Source organism: Ascaphus truei, chromosome 20 (genome assembly GCF_040206685.1).
Source record: "Ascaphus truei isolate aAscTru1 chromosome 20, aAscTru1.hap1, whole genome shotgun sequence".
NCBI lineage: Eukaryota > Metazoa > Chordata > Amphibia > Anura > Ascaphidae > Ascaphus > Ascaphus truei.
The window spans coordinates 16,284,219-16,300,064 of NC_134502.1; positions in this window are offsets into that span (position 1 = coordinate 16,284,219).

Below are 15,846 nucleotides of genomic sequence, written 5' to 3' on the forward strand. Positions count from 1 at the left end.
TGTATATATATATACAGTATATATATATAGTTGCATGATGAAGCCACAGTACAAATTCATGGGTGAAGGGTGGGTATCGTGCCTGTGTGGCTTAACCCCTTAATTACCTTTGCGGTTATTATCCGATAAGGTGTTTAAGGGGTTAATTGATATCTGAATGTAATTGCAATGTATTGGCTTGGTTTTGGCTATGTTTTGTGTGGGCAAGAGAAGGAAGGCGCTGGCATCGGACACTTCGTATTGATGAGGTCAGTAGTACTTTATTTATTTGTATATGCTAGTTAATGTTTTTAATAATGGGCAATTAATCTATTATCCATATCTGGATAATAGTTATTTTGCACATTATTGTACTGTAGGTGTTGGGGGGGAGGGTGTATGTATTGAATGTATTGGCCAGGTTTATTTTTTTTACATTCAGGGTTACTTCCGTGGTTTTGCGTGGGACCTCTGGAGACCACCCGCGGGGAATCCTCGGGTATCCTAAAGGGTAGCAGGCTGGTGGTTCCACGGGTGACACATGCGGGGATGATGATGTGTGGTCCCACTTCTGTGGGGGCACCGCGGACCCGTAGTCTGCGGGCATGACGATGTGTGGTCCCACTTCTGTGGGGGCACCTCCGAGCCGTAGGTGCGGGGATGATGATGTGTGGTCCCACTTCTGTGGGGGCACCGCGGACCCGTAGTGAGCACCCGTGAGTTCCCCAGACCCCCATGGGAACCACCCGAGGCCCCGCAGACACCTGTGGGTTTGACCCGGGGCTCCCAGACATCCTTGGGCCTACCGTGTGGACCCAATTGAGGCTCACGGTGACCCAAGGAGACCACCTGGGCGCCATGGTGCTGGCAGGATCCACCAGCAGGCCTCCAGAACCTGTGGAATGCTGCTGGTAAACTGTAGGTCTGTCCAGGTGCCCTGCCAGCCCACCGGGGACTAGCGTGGGGCTGCGTTATGGACCCTGAATGTAAAAGAATAAATCTTGTATTTATGGGGGGGGGGGCACAGGGGGTGGGTAATGTATTTAATAAATAGAATGCTGTTTATTGTGGGTGATTGTACTGTTTTTATTGTGGGTACTGGGGTGGGGGTGGGGTGTTTCCCCAACGGTATGTGGGTAGGCCTCCCTTGTGGGAACTGATTGGGTGGTTAGGCCTCACGGGTGGGGGGGGGCTTAGTGTGGGAGGGTATGTAGGCATCCCGAGTGGTGGGTGGGTGAGGGTGGGTTAACCCCTTCATGACTGTAGCGGTTAATAACCGCTATGGTGATTAAGGGGTTAGGGGACATTACTTTGTATGTTTTAATTTTTGTGTCTGTTTTGCAGAAGCGGAGGGGCCATGGCCAGGATGGGGGGGGGGGTTAACGGTATGTGGGTAGGGGGTGAGGGTGGTTAGCAATGCAGGGAGGGAGATTTACTGGTAACAGAAACATCTCTCTCCCTTCAATGTACTGTAATCTGTTTAAAGCCCCCTCCCCCCTAATGTGTGTTTCTGTAAAATCTCTCTCCCTTCAATGTACTGTAATCTGTTTAACAGAAACATTAGGGGGGAAGGGGCTTTAGGCCTTTATATCTCTCTCCCTTCAGTGTAATCTGCTTAACACAAACATTAGGGGGGAAGGGGTTTTTAAACAATGCTGTGTATAATGTATAAGGTTTTTTACAATTAGATAGATGTAATCCTTGGTATTGTAAGGGTTAGTTTGGTTTTAAATTGTCTTTTCTGGTTGTTACTTACAGTATATATTGATTTTGGTTTACTTGCTTGGTTAAAATACTTTTTGGTATTGTAGTGTGCATTATCCTTAGCGTTGTATACTGTAGGTGCCTTTAAACCCAGTAACCTACTGTATTGTGATTCACTTTGATTCTCCCTAGTGTTTTTTGAGTCACTATCCTTTTCATGTTTAGGGTTGACAGTGTGTGTCGTTCCCTAGTGCTGTTCATTAGTGTTTAAGGGTCCATGCCTCTTTTTTAAGTGTTTTTAAATCATGTACTGTTTATTCATCCCTTTTTGCACTGTGTCAAATAAATAAACAAATATATCAATTGCATACCTGAGTGCTCCCATACGGGTTACTTTTTTCTCTTTTCACTCACATACAGTATGTATATATATATATATATATATATATATATATATATATATATATATATATATATACACAGTGTATATATGTATACTGTATATATATATATATATATATATATATATATATATATATATATATATATATACAGTGTATATACTGTACAGTATATATTTATTTCTCTTCATGTCTTTATTTATTTATTTATTTATTTAGATTTATTTATTAATTGTGGGGCTGCTGTGCGTGAATTTTTTTTATTGGGGGTGAGGGGGGTGTTTGGCCCTTGGTGTGAGTTTACGACTTGCAGCAGCAGCAGCACAATTAATAAATAAATATAAATAAATAAATAAATAAATGACAATAAATACATTTGAAATACATTTTTATTGATAGTGTACATGTGCAGGGGGTCTCCGGAGCTGAAGCGCACAGGTTTCAGGTCTGGGGACCCCGTGCCCCCCGAGATACAGGCCCCTTTAGGGGGTGCCGGTATCCCTCTGCTCTGCTTGGTTTACAGGCCGCGATCACGTGATCGGACCTTTAAACCAAGCAGAGGGCTACCGGCAGCCCCTAAAGGGGCCTGTATCTCGGGGGGCACGGGGTCCCCAGACCTAAAACCACTGCGGTTCAGCTCCGGAGACCCCCTGCACATCTACACTATCAATAAAAATGTATTTCCAATGTATTTATTGTCATTTATTTATTTATTTTTTGGCGGCTGCTGTGTGTGTGTATTTTTTTATTGTGGGTAGCGGGAGGGTGGGTGAATGGGGTATTCGCCCCAACGATGGTTGGGGAGGGCTTGCGGGGGGGGGGGGGGGTGTGGTAGCGGGAGGGCTTAACCCCTTCATGACCGTAGCGGTATTAACTGCTACGATCGTGAAGGGGTTAAGTGCACCCGCAACCCCCCCCCCTCCCGCAAGTCCTAAACTCACACCAAGGGCCAAATACCCCCCTCACCCATCCCCACTACACACAATAAAGCGGGCACGGTGGGTTAACCCCTTCATTGCCTTAGCGGCTATCCGCTATGGTAATGACGCAGCATTTTCCGTATTTTTAATAATATTGATCAGGAGCAGGGGGGGGGGGGGTTCCCTGAGCATTAATCATTAATTTCTGGCTCAGGGAACCCCCTGCTCACTTTACAATATTATTAAAATAATGCTTCTTTACCATAGCGCATAGACGCTAAGGTAAAGAACGAGTGTTTATTTATACTGTATATTGTATGTGTTTTATTGATAGTGTACATGTGCAGAGGGTCTCCAGAGCAGAAGCGCACAGGTTTCAGGTCTGGGGACCCCGTGCCCCCCGAGATACAGGCCCCTTTAGGGGGTGCCGGTATCCCTCTGCTCTGCTTGGTTTACAGGCCGCGGTCACGTGATCGGGGCTTTTAACGCAGAGCTGGATACCGGCACCCCCTAAAGGGGCCTGTATCTCGGGGGGCACGGGGTCCCCAGACCTAAAACCACCGCGGTTCAGCTCCGGAGACCCCCTGCACACCTACACTATCAATAAAAATGTATTTCAAATAATTTTTAATGTGTGGATGTTTGCGCAGAGAGAGAGCAGCGGATCTCTCTCTGCTGCAAACACATCTCGCCCCCGCCGCCCATACAGTACTGTAGTATCATTTATGTATGTGCATATACAGTACAGTACAGTACTGTACAGTACTGTATGTTAGGGCTTACAGGGGTTGTTGTTATACAGTATATATATATATATATATATATACTGCATTACAATTCATTATAGGGGACGGCTTCACAGAGAATAGCTCGCAAGCGCCACCATGTGTATTTTGACGGCATTGCAGTATTGTAACCAGCCGGAATAAAAAGCTTAAATTCCTGCCGGAAAATAACGCAATGCACTCTGGCTGAAAAATATCAGAAACCTGAATACACCCGAGTATACCCGAATTCGCGGGACTAGCCGTGCTCGAATAAAGTGTGTCGCCAGTGTACAGGTACCAGCAAGCTTCCGTGTATCAAAAAGAATTTCCAGCTTCATCATATGTCAACTACAGGTGTAGCAGGCCCGCTGTCACCTGTCAACTACAATGCAGACTACGGGAGGGACATTGGCTCATATCCACCTGTTTGGCCAAGTTTATAATGAAGGTAAATATAATGTACTACAGTATTTATTTTAAAGCTGCCGTTTAAATAAATAATATGTTTTTTTTTAAACAATACATTACAGTATGTGCATAATACAATTTGCACACAGACAAGTGATTAGCTACAGAAAGCTGCAGATCGATCCATTCTCCTTTAATCAATCGCTTTGCTCAGGGTTATTTAATTTAATTAAATTTTTGCACAATTATTGAAAATGTAGTCCTGCAATATGATTGACTGTGCAGTTAGTATAGCAGATACAGTTTGTGGACAGCTAGGGAGAAGTTTGTTTTCATCGTACAGAAGCACATGTTTTTTTTCAGACTTGAACTTCACATTGAATGAGAAGTCATTCTCTCCAAATCCCCAAGAAGGATTTACAGTATCACACTGATCCGGGTGTGCAGGATTATACCTGTACCTGTAGTTCAAAGACATACACGCATGCGCCTAAATGTGTTGACACACATATGCGTTTCAATAAGGTTCCAATGAGACATACACGCATGCGCATAAAATAAAAACAGTATTAAAAGAAGAGAACGCCTACAGTAGCAAAAGGAAAAAGGTGGGGTAACTCGGTGGTCACAGCTCTCCATAAATCAACCAAGCGCTTGGAACAAACACCACCTTCTTTCAGCAAAACCTGGCAGTCTGCACATCATACTTTGAGTACTTGCCAGCTGATTTATTCATCGTGGGACACGGGATGTAGGTGAGGTTAGCACATACTGGCTACTGTGACTTACTTTTTGCCATTTCTACTGACGTGCCTTCTTGTACTTCTACCAGTTTTATGCTTTATAGCGCCCCACCCGGAGTTAGTCCGGCTAAATGTGGAAGATTGATAGCTTACAAGACATATACACATGACGCTGTTGTTTTTATCTCTGTGGTCTATGGACTGAAAGTTTACCTGCCTAGATGCAGCATTAGGCTTTGGGGGTTCATTCCCTTTTTTTTCTCTACAGTAGAAAAAGTTGAAAGTATTGAATAATAAATAATAATATAGAATAAAAGATATACATTTTTATTTTTGGGGTTTCTTAGCAGAGACATACTGTACACGCATGAGCGGAACAAATATTTAACATTCGGAAGAAGAAGCAACGTCACACACACACACACACACACACACACACACACACACACACACACACACACACACACACACACACACACAAACACACACACACACACTTGCATAACTGTACGGCAATAAAAGACAGGTTGAATTGCTATTAGATTTTTAAGACAACAACTCGAGATTGCCCACTTCAGTTTCTCGACGGTATTACAGATCGCGCTAATATCAACCTGATAAAAACCCGAGTGAACACACGTCTTAAGGCGGTGCGGTTGAAAGAAATCGCGCACCATCACATGGGTATTCCGAGGTACACAGTACACACCGCGCAAAGTGTGCGAATAACGGCCGCTGCCTCTGCATGTCAAAGTAGACATAGGGTTAATTCAGTCACACAGGGTTAATTCAGTGGCTCCACCTCCCGCTTACCACTCAGGTGGTTTATAAGAAGGGGAATAACACATCACATCAACCAATACGAGGCTTGACTAAGCACGCTGAGCATGCAAAACGATCGTCGGCATCTGACAAGGTTGGGTGGAAGGAGGTTAGTGGTCTGTAACATCACATTATAATTACCTTAGCCACAGACTATACAGACTCCTCTATATCTCACCTGGCTTTTTATTAGATTCTAGTTCCATGTTATCACTGTTGTGTATTGACTTGTTTATGGTTGCATTTCATAATTTTGTTTTATGCTAATTTGTCAATCAGTGCTATAGTATAAATATGCTGTGGCACCCCCCACCATCAGGACATCTGTGAGTGTGCCAGTTGTGGCAGTTCCCGGCATTTTTGGATCTCTAGAGGCTGTTTAATACCAACTACCTACCATGCTTTGGTTCTAAGTCCAGGACATTGTGCTACGGGCGTGTACCTATCAGCTTTGCTGTAAGTAGGGTTTCAATTTTATCCCTACCAGATGCCATTGCTTTATTAGTGTCTTCAGCCCAACATTCAAGTGTTTGTTGTTTTTTATTATATTTTAATTCATTTGCATTAAATTTGTAATTATTCTCTTGTCAATCATATCAGTGATATTTTGTTTAAGTTGTTTTTAGTTGCACTATGATCTTTTTCTCTTTTTTTCTTGTCTGTTTTTGTCTTATTTGTTTGTCTGTCTTTCTATGAGACTTCATTGAAGATTCTACTTCGGATTTCATCTCAGCCATATTGGACTTTATATTTGGTCAGGCTAGATTTATATTTTCTTTTGGAGGTGCCAGTTTTTTTTGTTTTTACTGTTAATATAATTACTGCTATATACTAGCCATTTTCCCTATATACCAATGAGCAATCCCTGTATGGCCTCACATTAGTGAAACTTTTGCTCCAAACTGCCAAAAAACACTTTCTCTATTTCACGTGTAGAGATTGTATTGCAGTCAGTACTTTTTGCCGTTCATAGTCAGCACTTTTTTGCTTTAATTGTACCTAAATAAGGGGTTAATTCCAGTGCTATTTCAAGAGACCAATAAAGTGAGTATATACACAAATATGCATGTGGACAATCATACTGAATACTCCTAGGTAAAAATACAGAGTTACGGGACCACAAAAGAGGGGGATTAACCCTTGTCTGTAACGAATTGTCATACTACCCAGAGAGGCATTTAACCCCATAGACAGTTTTCTAGATAAAACTACCAGGCTAATTCAGTGGCATTTAGCCTTTAAGGATAAACTCCTTTTAATATTTAGTGTAATAGTTTGCCATTATAGGCAGCACCTTATTTTACTTTGAATTAGAATTACAAGTTTAAATTTTATCATTGAGACATTACCATAATCTATCTGGGGTCTTCGAGTGCTCATACCCACTTGGTTCTTTCTCTTATGTTTACCATATATTCAATAATACTGGATGTAGCACCAGACCCCATATTTGGACATACTTACCCATTTGACAGTAGCTGACCAGAGGTGCCTCCTCCCCCTTTCCCCATGGTTTATCATTGTTTGTATTGGGATAAATAAATGACCATATAATTGGAGAGGAGGTGACACTATCAAAACAATTTCCAAACTTGAGACTAGATGGATACACACTGTAAAAACTCTTGTACCTCTAGGTCTCAATGTGGACATTGATTTAGGTGCCTTCCTGACTTAAATATTGTATTTCATCTACATTCTGTCTTCCACTGATTATTGATTCATCAAGATATATTCTATAATGCCTGCAAGTGAATTAATTCTTTACCTCTTTGCTAGAATCACCATCATCATGCCTTTCTTTAAAGTTTTAAATATTTTTAAGATATTGGTTTATTATATACAATAATAATATGTATTTTTATTATATTGTGTTAAAATGTTACACAAGTGTTCTTAATATGCTGTAATTATATTAAAGTTGATTGTCTATGATTGTCATCTGCATCAGGCTCTTGTATGATTGGCACAACTTTGTAAAACTCTAGCCTATCACAGCTTAGGTCTGTCTACTAAAGGGCTTCATGCAGGTGAAGAGACCAACCCTTGAATATGTCTTATTAGACGAAACACGTAGGGTTAAGGTCTACTGCATGATCTTTCCATATAGTCTAACTTCAGAATTTTACTTGCTTATCCTTGCTGCATGCTTTATTCAAGGCAGTTGGGACTGTTAGCAATATGTTCCTCAAGATGACGGAGCCGACTGAGACACTTCGGGGTATTGATGACACGAACCAGTGTGAGTGACAGCAATCAGATTGCGTTCCTCGTCGAGACCAGATCCTATTGTTAACAAGCCCATCATTGCAGCTAAAGATAGGATTTTATCCTGAAATTCCCGCTTTTACTGCTACATCGTAAGTAGCTTCTGTACTTGCACTGTAATTTCTATATATACTGTACATACTTCACCATATTGGCATCTCTCTCATTTTAAGGTATTTTATTCGTCCCGGAACTACTCTCTGGACTTTGACTGTATTTATATCCCTAAATATCATTAGTTTGCGCATAGCATTAGTTTGCGCTCTTTGTTTTTCTTTTCTATATATATATATCTCAAATTTTATGTATCTTGATACAGTAAAGGTCCTAAAATAACGATCCTTCATTAAACCTATACATGATTTGCATAAGTTCACTAGTGTGTCATCTTTTTCCTTGTTTCTTCACTTTTGCATTAATAGTAATTATTATGTTATTATTATGCACGCATACTCTTGCTTAATCATTAATAATTTAAACCAATCCATTCATTCTGTCACTTCTTCGCCACCATTAATGTGCTACACTTTTTAATTCACATACAAAGATGTGGATTTAGAAATGGCTTATTGTGTCTGAGTGGCATCCTGCTTTTACAGTTATTTGACCTTGTGAGTCCGACCTTTGTATTTCCCCATAAGATGTTCTCTCGTGTTCATGTTGGGTAGGAACAATATGATGAAACATTTGTGCACAAACATACAGACCAACAGAGCCCAGCTGGAAGACAGGATTGCGAAGACCTCCATGGCCACGGTGAACTTGCCACGTGCGCTGAAGGAGGCCGGGATAAAGGACACCCAGACACTGAGGAAGGCCAGCATGCTGAAGGTGATGAACTTGGCGTCATTGAAGCTGTCGTATAGCTCCCTGGCCAGGAAGGTAACAATGAAGCAAACAGTAGACAGAATACAAAGATAACCTAGCATGCACCAGTGGATGATTGGGGAGCCCTCAGTGATGGTACTGCAATTGCGTCTTATTCGCAGAAATTGGCCCACCGGTATCCCCAGGATCAAAATCCGAGGATGATGACTTGATGCCTCAAGGAGATTATTGGTGGCTGTGGGTTTCGGAACACCGTGGTCTCAATCACATCTCGATGACCCCTAGATATTATAAGGTCCAAAAAGAAAATTGTTTCTCTATCATGGTCCAGTGTAAGCCTTAGATTCAGGTTGTTGTTGCTCAGAAAACAAAAAGAGAAAACAGCACAAAACCTCATAGTGTAGTATATAAAGAAATATTGTATTGATCTCAATCAGCGGGTGAGTATTACACGTACATTAAAAATGAATATTCCAGGCATGACATGTTTTGGACATGTTACCACAACAGCAAACTGCGTGGAATCACTCAAGACTCTGCTGGGCTAGGGATGGAATGAAATCCTGTCTCTCCCCAGAGGCTCCTGGACTTCCACTTCCCTCAGATAAGGAAATAAAGAACTTTTACAGATATATACATTTATAACATTCCCTGTTCCCAACTTATACAGTTTTCCCCCTACGAGACATCAGACAGTGATTAGCTCTTTTCTGGAAGGGGTTACACAAAACATTATAAACATTGGCCCAAATGAGCCTCACAGAGGCGGCCATTACAAATGGTACTGCCGCAGCCAGCCAGGCTTCACCTTTATTATATGAGGCTGGCTACCCTACCGTCACATGACGTATTTATGGTTTGTATTTGAATGAGCAGCTGCACAGCCAGGAACATTCACACATTGTTATTAGCTGTGCAGCTTCTTATATCAGCCGCTAGTCCCCGTCCATGAGGAACTCCGTGATTAGCTCCCCTCTCCTAACCAGGAAAAAGTTGTTATTTTTTCTGACATGTGACTGTCAGTGGACTCAAGTACTGTATGAATCATCAGGCCTGGTACTGAAGCAAGAGCCAGCCTCGCCTTAACACACACACATACTACACCATGACATGTATACACAGCACAGGTACATTATGGGTAGCAGCAGTGCCAGCCTCCCCCTCACACACATTACTACACCATGACATGTATACACAGCACAGGTACAGTATGTGCAGTGGCAGTGCCAGCCTCCCCATCAAACACACTTTTACACCATGACATGTATACACAGCACAGGTCCAGTATGGGCAGCAGCTGTGCCAGCCTCTCCCTCACACACTTTTACACCATGACATGTATACACAGCACAGGTACAATGCAGGCAGCGGCAGTGCCAGTCTCCAGCACAGGTACAGCGCAGGCAGTGGCAGTGCCAGCCTCCCCCTTATAAACGCTTCCATTCTTTGTTTCCTTATGAAATTCACGTATCTCAGATAATTGAGCCTTTTATCGGAGCTCTCAAGGTAAAAGGTTTTCAAAGTCCGGTGTGTAGTGTCCCACAGGGGGGAATATGTTATTCCCAAATTGTAGCAGTCCCAAATTGTACACATAAAGTTAACTCATTATCTCATTAAAAGAAATTGCCTTTAACCCTTTCATCGCTGCAGAGGTATCAATGTATGTTCTCTGCATGTTATGTTCTGCACTGTAAAGCTGTTTATTCCAGCAGTGGGACGTTTGCTACTTATTTATCCTCTAGGCTAGGGAATTAAAATTCCATAATAGCAAAGGGGGGAGGAGGGGGGAGGTGGTGGGGAGGAGGGGGGAAGGGGGGGAGGTGGTGGGGAGGAGGGGGGAAGTGGTGGGAAGGGGGGGAAGTGGTGGGAAGGGGGGGAGGTGGTGGGAAGGGGGGGTGGGGGGGAGGTGGTGGGAAGGGGGGGTGGAGGGGAGGTGGTGGGAAGGGGGGGAGGTGGTGGGAAGGGGGGGAGGTGGTGGGAAGAGGGGGAGGTGGAGGGGAGGTGATGGGGGTGGGGGGTGGAGGGGAGGTGAAGGGGGAGGGTGGAGGGGAGGTGAAGGGGGAGGGTGGAGGGGAGGTGAAGGGGGGGTGGAGGGGAGGTGAAGGGGGGGTGGAGGGGAGGTGAAGGGGGGGTGGAGGGGAGGTGAAGGGGGGGTGGAGGGGAGGTGAAGGGGGGGGGTGGAGGGGTTGGAGGGGAGGTGAAGGGGGGGTGGAGGAGAGGTGAAGGGGGTGGAGGGGAGGTGAAGGGGGGGGTGGAGGAGAGGTGAAGGGGGGGTGAAGGGGAGGTGGAGGGGTGTGAAGGGGGTGAAGGGGAGGTGAAGGGGGGGGTGGAGGGGAGGTGAAGGGGGGGTGGAGGGAGGTGAGGGGTGGGTGAGGGGAGGTGAGGTGAGGGGTGGGTGAGGGGAGGTGAAGGGGGGTGAGGGGAGGTGAAGGCCGCTCCCTCACCCATCCGGCCACTCACTCACCCGTCCGGCAGCTCCCTCACCCGTCCGGCAGCTCCCTCAGCCATCCGGCAGCTCCCACGTGGACCTGAGGCGGGAGGCAGCTTGTTGTGGCTGCTCCCCCGCTGTGTCCCGGGCGCTCGCTCCCCCGCTGACTGTAGCGGCGCCGGGGGGGGGTGGAGGGGAGGTGAAGGGGGGTGAGGGGAGGTGAGGGGTGGGTGAGGGGAGGTGAAGGGGGGTGAAGGGTGGGTGAAGGGGGGTGAGGGTTGGGTGAAGGGGGGTGAGGGGAGGTGAAGGCAGCTCACTCACCCGTCCGGAAGCTCCCACGTGGATCTGAGGCGGGAGGCCGCTTGTTGTGGCCGCTCCCCCGCTGTGTCCCGGGCACTCGCTCCCCCGCTTACTGTAGCGGTGCCGGGGGGGGGAGCTGAAAGCGCGGGAAACAGGGAGACACGGGGAGAGGAGGAGGTGCGCGCGGGTGTGGAGGCTGATGTTCGGGGAGGAAGAGGCGGAGGCTCCGGGACCGGCGGGTTTACCCCCCCCTAGTGTGTGTGTGTGTGTGTGTGTGTGTGTGTGTCCTTTGGCCCGTCACTCCGCCTCAGGCCAATGAGAGGTGTGCGGGGGCTGCCCAAGGGACCAATGAGATTTCCCCTAGGGACACCGGACATCCAGGCAGGCAGGCATACAGTGCTTTCACTAATATAGTATAAGATATATAATATATATATATATATATATATATATATATATATGTATATATATATATATATATATATATATAATATGTGTGTATGCATGTGTATGCATGTGTGTGTGTATGTGTGTGTTTGCGTGCGTGCGTGCGTGCGTGCGTGCGTGCGTGCGTGAATATATTTATCAAAGTTGCACAATGTTAATAAATAATTTATTCTCACCACATGTCTTTTTTTTTTAATTTTTAAAATATTATATAATATACACACACACACACACACACGTTCCCCAGTGACACACAAACACACAGAACACTTCAAAGTGACACACACACACACACACACTGACAGCTACCAAGTGACACACACACACAGTGATACCCGCCTCCCAAGGGCGCTTGCTGTCTCCTCTGTCACACAAGCAAAAAGCTCCTGGTAGCGCGAGCATCAGCAAGCGAGAGCACTGCTCAGCGACGCTCAGTGCACTATGTCCGAGGCCTTAAGCTTACTGGAACTATTCATATATCATTTGTGAATGTGAAAAGGAAAATCAAGCGCAAATAATATCACAACAGATCAAAAGTAACACAGATGATACACTAGTGCTGCTCCTGACGTAGAATTCAAACCAAATTCAATCAGCAAACGAAGGAGAAACAGGTGCGCAAATCACATCCGGACATGTAAAGAAAGTAAAAACACAAAATAGTGCAATATTGTCTACTTCAGCAAATTGGCTTCAATGCTGAAAGTTCTATAAAATTTGCACTCACGTGTTTAACGTGAAATGAAAGCGTTGTGGTTATTCAAAGTTACCAACTTATGTCTCTAGACAGGTACTCCAGATCCACATAGAGATTGGGAAATTCCATATTGTACTGTTTTTAATGTTAAAAACACAAAGTATTCGACTTACATAAGTGCCTGTGTTTGAGAGCATTCAGACCACACTGGGTCATAGGGTCAGACAAAATATTCACAGCAGCAGCATTAAAGCCAATTTGCTGAAGTAGACAATATTGCACTATTTTGTGTTTTTACTTTCTTTTACATGTCCTGATGTGATTTGCGCACCTGTTTCTCCTTCATATATCATTCGTGACCCTGGTTTCAGGAAAATAGGGATTATAGTAGGAGCAAAAGGTTTTAGGAGATGGGTGGCAATGGGGTCAAGATGCAGGCGGTAGAGGGGGAAGAGGAGACCAGCAATGACACATCCTCCTCTGTGACAGCGGACAAAGAGTTGAGGAAGGAAGGAGGAGAGTTAGGAAGAGGTTTAGGATGGGAGAGGAACAAAAAGGGGACATCCTGACGTGTGGATTCCACTTTTTCCTTGAAATAGTCGGCAAAGTCCTGAGGTGAAATGGAGGAAAAAGAACAGGCAGCAGAGGGTAGTCTGAGTAGGGAGTCAAAGACAAAAAAGAGTCAAAATGGGTTAGACTTGTGAGTGTTGATTAGTGAAGAAAATTAGGGTTGTTTAGCCTGAGAGAGGGCAGAGTTGAAACAGGACAGCATAAATTTGTAGTGAAGGAAGTCTGCGAGAGTGTGAGATTTCCTCCAGAGGCGTTCAGAGGCTAACAGCATTTCCTTCATGGTCCCTTTGAACTACTCATACAAGCCATTCATTTGGGGATAGTAGTGGATTGTGTGGAGAGAGGTGGACTGTACGTAGCACAGATACATTGGAGCAGTTCGAACATGATCTGTGCCCCCTGATCAGTTAGGATCTCGCTTGGGAAACCTACCCTAGTGAAGCCACTGCCACCTTACATGCTTTGATCGATGACAGAGCTAAAGGCTCAGGATACTGGGTGGTTAAATCAACCTCTGTGAGGATGTAGCGTTTCCCTGAGCGATTAGGGATCATGAGCAGACCCACTATGTCAGATTTTAAACTGCCTATGGTGATAACTCTACGGGACACAGACCCGGCAACAGCTCCCACCGGCCAGCCCAAATCTCCTGCTCTGAAGGCGCCTTCAGGTCTACAGGGAATAAAGGCTCTACCCCACTGAGAGCCCATCCCCACACCTGATATTCAGCCCTTCCCTTCTCACAATTTGTCCTCTGCACTTAGCCTCTCCCAATTTTTTGTCTCTATCAGGAATTTCTATGCAGGCAGCTCAGGTACGGGAATTACTGTGTTTGCCTGCAAAGAAATCATTACACACAACTTCCCATTCTGGCTTGTTAAACTGGGGGGATTACATTTTACAGGGAATAAAGAGCTTTTACAGATATATACTTTTATAACATTCCCTGTTCCCAACGTATACAGTTTTCCCCCTTCGAGACATCAGACAGTGATTAGCTCTTTTCTGGAAGGGGTTACAAAAAACATTATATACATTGGCCCAAATGATCCTCACAGAGGCGGCCATTACATACGGTACTGCGGCAGCCAGACGGCCTCACCTTCATTATATGAGGCTGGCTACCATACCATCACATGATATATTTATGGTGTGTATTTGAATGAGCAGCTGCACAGCCAGGAACATTCACACGTTTTCCTCGGCTGTGCAGCTGCTTATATCAGCTGCTAGTCCCCGCCCATGAGGAACTCCTTGATTAGCTCCCCTCTCCTAACCAGAAAAAAGTTGTTATTTTTTCTGACACGTGACTGTCAGTGGACTCAATACTGTATGACTCATCAGGCCTGGGAGAGCTACAAATGCCAGCCTCGCCTTAACACACACACTACTACACCATGACATTTATACACAGCACAGGTACCGTATGGATAGCTGCAAGAGCCAGCCTCCCCCTCACACATATTACTACACCATGACATTTATACACAGCACAGGTACCGTATGGATAGCTGCAAGAGCCAGCCTCCCCCTCACACATATTACTACACCATGACATGTATACACAGCACAGGTACAGTATTGGCAGCGGCAGTGCCAGCCTCTCCCTCACACAAATGAAGAGGAGGAGCTTTGAGCCATGATGGCAGCAGACCCTGGAGGAGGGAGAGGAGTTGGAACAAGGTCTCAAGCTAATATGAATGTGGAAAATAAAGTTTCCCTGGGAGCTAAAGTGCAGAAATGTTTGCAAAAGAAAGAGTCAGAAAATATGGAAAAAGAGATGAATGAAAATGTTGGGCAGAAAGAAGCTGAAATGGAGAATACTGATAATACTCAGAACCAGACGGATAAGAGAACTGCGGCTAAAACCAGCTCAAGGTCTAATGAAGCCAGGAGTAAAAGGCAGGCTGAACATGAGAAAAGGAGACTTGGGGTCACAGAAATTGTTATCCCACAAATTTGTAAAGGCATACACACTAATGCACAGGCAACTACAGCTACACCTGACACAGAGACCCTGCATACAACTGTACTTGACACAGAGATCATGCATACAACTGTACCTGATACAAAAACGCTGCATACAACTGTACCTGATACAGAAACCCTGCATACAACTGTACCTGACACGGAGACCCTGCAAGCAGCTGAGGGTAGCAGATAGGTGCTGGAATTAGCAGCCACACCCAAGGCAGACACACTGCAAACAGCCCAAGCTGAGAGCCTGAATAATGCTGGAAATACACCTGAGACAGACCAGCAAACAACCTAAGCACAGGAAGAAGTGTCTGAAATGGAAATGGCTGAAGCAGTGGAGAGCGCTGAAGCAGTAGAGGCTTTTGAGGCACAAGAAATGGAGATTCCTAACGTGGGAGATAAATCCATACAGCCTGCAGCAGCATCAAAACCCTTAGCAGAAACAGGTGTGGCAAAAGCAAAGTCCATAGGTAAAGCAGGAATGGCAGCAAAACCAACAGGAGCGGCTGAGCCAGCTCCCCCCCAGCAGTCAGCATGGAGTACAAGACGCCCAGGTAAATCTTATATGTCATTTGATGATGCCAGAA